The 5,931-nt window shown below is 37.8% G+C and overlaps 1 protein-coding gene and 1 pseudogene across 1 annotated transcript in view; one reads left to right on the forward strand and one right to left on the reverse strand.

The window, feature by feature from the left end:
- The window catches only part of LOC122141258 (relaxin-3-like), a 1,583-nt gene extending 1,418 nt beyond the window's left edge, over positions 1 to 165 (forward strand). The window contains exon 2 of the mRNA XM_042748056.1: positions 1 to 165. This exon is cut by the window's left edge and continues 222 nt beyond it. The gene's annotated coding sequence lies outside the window, so the exon portion shown is untranslated.
- Positions 166 to 2,296: 2,131 nt separating this feature from the next.
- LOC122141259 lies at positions 2,297 to 5,791 on the reverse strand (annotated as a pseudogene).
- Between the last annotated feature and the right edge of the window lie 140 nt (positions 5,792 to 5,931).

The raw sequence follows: 5,931 nt of genomic DNA on the forward strand, positions 1-5,931 counted from the left end.
GATGATGATGATGAAGGACTCACTGTTAGATTATCCAGTGCTTCAGTTGTATTTATTTATTTCACATCTGTTCATATGACCACACGAATAAACGTCAACTTCTTGATTGCAACTTTCATATTTACTGACTAACAGTTTGTTCATAAACCCAAACAAATAAAGTTACAGATGAATCAGAATAAACTCTTCTTCTGCCAGTGACTGCAGAGGTTCTGTACTGATTTAACCTTTCGATTAAGAGTGGAAAAGCTTTCTTTAAATTGTTAAAATGTTCTTCACACTAAAAAAATGCTTTTTTTTTAAATCGGTCACAGAAAAAAGGTTGTTTGGAGAACAAACATCGCTGTGAACCTGCAGCTGTTTACACTGAATGCACGGCTCGTATGGTGAGAATTTACATCTCTGAATCACAGTAAGTGTTAAGAACTCAAGACAAAATACAAGCAGCTCATAAATGCATTCAAACAAGAACATGTGTCATAGACGGACTGTCAAGGAGAAGGGAAGCAGTCTCTTGTTCTTCTAGAAAGTCCAACACGTTCAAAAAGATGTTTCTCCCGCCGTTAGAATATCTACATTCACGTGGAAGATGCTTTTATCTGAACTGACTTATTAAAAAGAAACTACACACAGATCCTAATCTACCTGTCAGAGTTTACTGCGCATGCGTCCTTTTTCTTACGCTGAACAGCGATAATTAGTGCATTTGCATTAGTTCAGCCAAAAATGAAAATTCTGTTAATTACTCACCCTCATGCCGTGAGACCTTCGTCCATCTTTGAAACAGAAATTAAGGTATTTTTGATAAAATCTGAGATAGAGACAGCACCGCAACTGAAATGTTCCCAGACCCAGAAACATCCCTAAAAGAGTCCATGTCCATAATCAGCATTATTTATGTCTGACAGCAGCATCAACACCGCTGAATATGTTCTGAGGTACTCTCACTGATCTATAATAGAGAACATATATCATATCATACAGTATATTGATCAGTGGGTATTCTCCAAAATGGCGAAAGAATAATTGTTGAATAAATTATGTCATTTATTGTTTTCTTTGAACCCGTCACATGGATTATTTTACTGATGTGCTGCTGTGTTTCTGGGTCTGGGAACAGCTGCATTGCTGTCTGGAGAAAGCTCTCAGATTTCATCATTTGTGTTCTGAAGATGAACGAAGGTCGGGTTTGGAAGGACATGAGGGTGAGAAATTAATGACAGAATTTTCATTTTTGGGCAAACTAACATTTTAATGAAACACAATGTAATAGATAGAAAAAATAATTTATTGTTAATTATCGGCTGTAGCTGCTTGTAGCCAAAACCCTAAAAACACCTAATTACTGCATTGATGGTGAATGATTGCTCCAGCTCAGAGTCACAGCGAAAGAGGAGAGAGATTCAGTGGTTTGGAGATGTTCAGCATCCGATGCGTTCACTGAGAACCAAACGCCTCATCAGCGTTCCGCGGGAACTAGAAGCGCCACAGCAAACTTCTCTTTTTTAACACGTTTTTCATTCTACACCTTTATTTCTAAAACTATTGTAAAGGGTTTTTTTTATGTGCATGACTTTGATGGAAGAAATATATTTCAGAAGCAGAAGTTACTACACTGAAATTAGAATATTCAAATGAGCAAACAGTCGAGTAGCCGCGTGCTGCAGGTCTGAATGTCGTCATGACGCTTTAGTGTTGCGCAGCTGAATGTGGTTGATGACGTCATCGAATGACGCACAGCCACGCGTGGACCTTGAGAAGGTAAGACGCGGGTTTTTGTGCTGCTGCCGCGCAGTGAATATTTTACACGTTTACATTTACATTTAGCAGACGCTTTTATCCAAAGGTTTATGTCCTTTTAACTTTTGTCACAGACTTGCTGCTATTAGCGCGTTCATTAATTGCTAAATTCAAAAATTCGCGCTTAATTTAGTCTGGCGCCAAACACGTCTAGCGGATGCAGTTTTTATTTTATTTTTATTTTTATTAGACCAGACGTTTAAATACATGTGAATACTAGCAAAATATACACTGATGCGTATGAAAGCGCGAATAATCGAAACCTTTAAGAACGAGTTTGTTAAACATTCTATAAAATAACCTCACGCTGCGGTTCAGCTAGAATATTTAAATTAATCTGATGATAAGTTCTGTACTCATTTAACGCAGTATAACTTAATTATTTGTAGTTAGAATTTATCTGTAGTTAGGTTTGATCATTCGAATCTTGCTTCTCACGCAGATCATGATTTCAGTTCTAAATCACACATACACAGACAAAAAATAAAACATGCTATTATTGGCAAAATGGTTTTATTTACTTGGTTTTATAGAAAAAAGTAAATATTGCTTTCATATCTTTGGAACATGTTTAACATTCAGTACACCAGTGTACCTCACAGAAATATTAATAATGATAAAAAACAATAATTTAGTGCATTCACACTGATTCAGTTAAACAGTGTAGCTGATTCGGTGTTTGAGATGAAGATTGTGTTATACTGGAATCTCACACATCTGAAATCTCTTTAAATAAAATCAAAGAAATCCAACAACAGAAAAGCGCGGGAATGATTGTGATCAGGATCTGCTGACTGGGGTATTCTGGTTCTCATACAGGACTCACAGTCTCAGTGTTTGAGTTCAGGATCAGCTCACAGTCTGAACACCACACACACACATCTACACACATCCCACTCAATATGAGACTCGTATCAGCTGCACACACTATCATCACTGTACACACAAACCTGCCGTTTAAAGAGATTTCAGTCGGGCTCCTAAACAAGCGTCTCAGACTGCACTCTTCTGAGGGACGTCCAGCTCATCCAGGGCTTTCCAAACTGGAGTGCATGAAATAATGACAGAAAACAACATAGAAATACATCCCAACGATCTCAAAATGATCTCTTGTATTCCTATATTGAGTGAAATCACAGGTTTTATTTTTATCCTCATCATATCTTAACTTTTGTTCAATGAAAGAACTCTTTGTGATTTGTGTCTTTAGAATGTCACGCTTAAGGAAGCGCCTGTGAAGTTTCTCACAATTCTGTTTGATTTTTTCTGGACTCCTTTTTAATAGTAGAATTAATTAAAATCATGAAACATATACAATTTCACATTAATTTATTCAAAGTATAACAAAAATGACATTTTGGACCCTAAGAACCTTTTTTCTCACCATGTGTGTTATTGTTACCAAGTTCTGTGTTTTATCTAATTATCTGAATGCACAAAACCTTATCAAACGCTGTTTTTTCCCCTTAGAAATTCTGTGTTGTGTATTTACATTTTCTGGTTATCAAATTAAGGCATAAAACATTAATTTCAGTTATCTTTTAAGTACTGAAAATGAAACACACTCTGTTTTTGCCAAACAAAGGGGATTTACTATTAAAATAAAAAAGGAAGAAATGTTGTGTGATTATTCTTTAAAAAAATAAAGTTTTAATAATTTTAGTATTAGTAGTATGTACATTCTACTGAACAATATTAATATATTTCTGGCACAATGTCTTCAAATTAAACCAAACTTTTAGCATCCAAACCTCTTTTGAGCGTCACACAAAACTGCGTCTGCGCTATTCATTCACACAGACACGCAGAACACACGATTCATATATAAACATGAATATGTCTTTTTGTGGTTTAATATTTACAGATACTAGTCCGTACCGCAATTTGATTGAAGTGTAATGACCTACTTTTGATAAATTCATCCAAACTTTGACCAATTCTGTGACATTCCGTGTTATATGATGAATTCCATTTTTATGACTGGATTCCGTCCGTGTTTTCCGCATCACGGTCATTATAGGGCATCATCATATTTCTGCTTTTAACCCCCCTGATAAAGCGAAAGAACAAATGGTATCCCAGAATTCCCTGTTGGTCTGGTAAACGTCTCTGTGTTAAGCGGGAGACTGATGTTGGCGTCAGACGCTCTTGCGGTCCTGGACGGAGTCGACTCTCTCGCCGAGGTCTCTGAACGAGGGCCGATCGCCCGGCTCTGCCTCCCAGCACTCCTTCATCAGCTCCTGGACCTGTGAGAGACACACAGACGGGTCACTCTCTCCGCTCTCCACTGCGATCCGCTCACGTCTCGCGCTCTTTACCTCCGCAGGACAGCCGTCGGGAGCCGGCAGACGGTAGCCGCGCTTCAGCAGATCATCAGGTGATAAACGATCATCTGGCCCTGCTTGTCCTCGCCCATCTGCTCCATAAACACCTGAGACACAAACACTGACCTTACCATATCAAAATCTCACCATACGATGATATCACAATATAAAAAAAAAAGTCAAATGAAGAATTGGAAATAAATCTAAATGTTGTACATCGTAAAGTTAAATAATTCTACCCAGTGCACTTAGAGAGTTCCCAATCAAGAGCTCCATCCCATGCTCTTAACCTAGAAAACTTGAGTCTGAATTGACTTGTACCTGAACTTTAAACCGGACTCAACCCTCTTTCAATTTGTGATCTACTGTCTCAGTCTAAATTACATTCACACTGGTGTTTTAGGAAGCCTAACAAATTAGAATATAATAATAATAATAACAATGACATTAATAGCCAGATATTGTAAAACAATTGCACTGTTAAATAAATAAAAATGAATTTTTCATAGGTGTATTATTTTTGCTTTACACTACAGCAGGGAAATCACAACACTTCTTTCCTAATTTCTACACTTGAAAGAGATTTTTAGTCTGGACTGCATTTAAACCGCTAGCTGTCAGAGATTGAAGCTACACTTTAAGCTTTTATCTTGAAGGAAACTCCAGCTTCAGTGAAAACAGGTTTACAAAAACAAAAACAGGCCTCACTACAAATCTAGTGAAACGCTGTGAAAATAAAGCAGAACTGGTGTCTTGTGTTCTCGAACGAGCGCTAAACTCACAGAACGTCAAAGAAAGGAGTCGACTGCATTCCTTCAGTGTGAACGAAGCGGTTCTGAGACGCAGAAAACACCGGATCACCAGCTGATCGTCTGAACCAAGTGTGTGCTTCACTCTCAAACACGCAGCAAAAACAGACTTGATGAAGCGCATCGAGCTTTCGGTTTGAGTTCGTTTGACAGACGCTGTGCCAAAGCATAATGACACCAAACACTACTTTAAACACCTTCTATGTCAGAATAAGAAGTTTAAATATAAACTGAATCCTATAATTGACCACGATTATATCCAGACCGTTGTGCTGTCGTGATATTGATAATATCGTTACAATCCTATGAATTACTGTTACAGTTTGTTCTATCCTGCCTTCATGTCTTGACTGTCATGGTGTATTATTATTATTATTATTATTATTACTGCAGTCAGCAGATGTTTATGAGTCGTGGGGTCTTGTATAGTCCAGACCCTGGTAATGTGATTGCTGGGGATTTACTCTGACTGTCCATTATTATGGTTGGTTTCTGGTAACTCTGAGGTTATGATGGTGAGCAGGAATGATGTGGGTCACTCACGGCTGGAGGACTGCAGCTTTTGTCACTGTATGTGAAGAGTTCATAGAGAACGACTCCGAAACTCCAGACGTCTGACGCCACGCTGAACTTACTCTCGGTCAGAGACTCCGGCGCGTACTCATCAACACACAACATCATCATCATCATCATCAACACTACAACACACCAGTAACTCAGAAATCAGCATCTGATCATGAGCCAATCTTGTAAGAACCGGGTCACATTTAGCCCCAAACCATTGTGACGATCTGTAAGGAGAATTAAAGTCTATTTTTTTAGACCAGTAAGATTTTGTTTGCACTTCATTAATTTTGCAATCCTTGGGTTTCAGGTAAGTGTATATATTTTGATGATTTTGGAGTTAATATAACAAATTACAAACGCAAATGCAAATCTAAGAAACAAAATAACAATTCAGAAAACATTGAGATTTTCAGAATGCATTGCAATTCTGT

The sequence above is a fragment of the Cyprinus carpio genome, chromosome B21, assembly GCF_018340385.1.
Source record: "Cyprinus carpio isolate SPL01 chromosome B21, ASM1834038v1, whole genome shotgun sequence".
Lineage (NCBI taxonomy): Eukaryota > Metazoa > Chordata > Actinopteri > Cypriniformes > Cyprinidae > Cyprinus > Cyprinus carpio.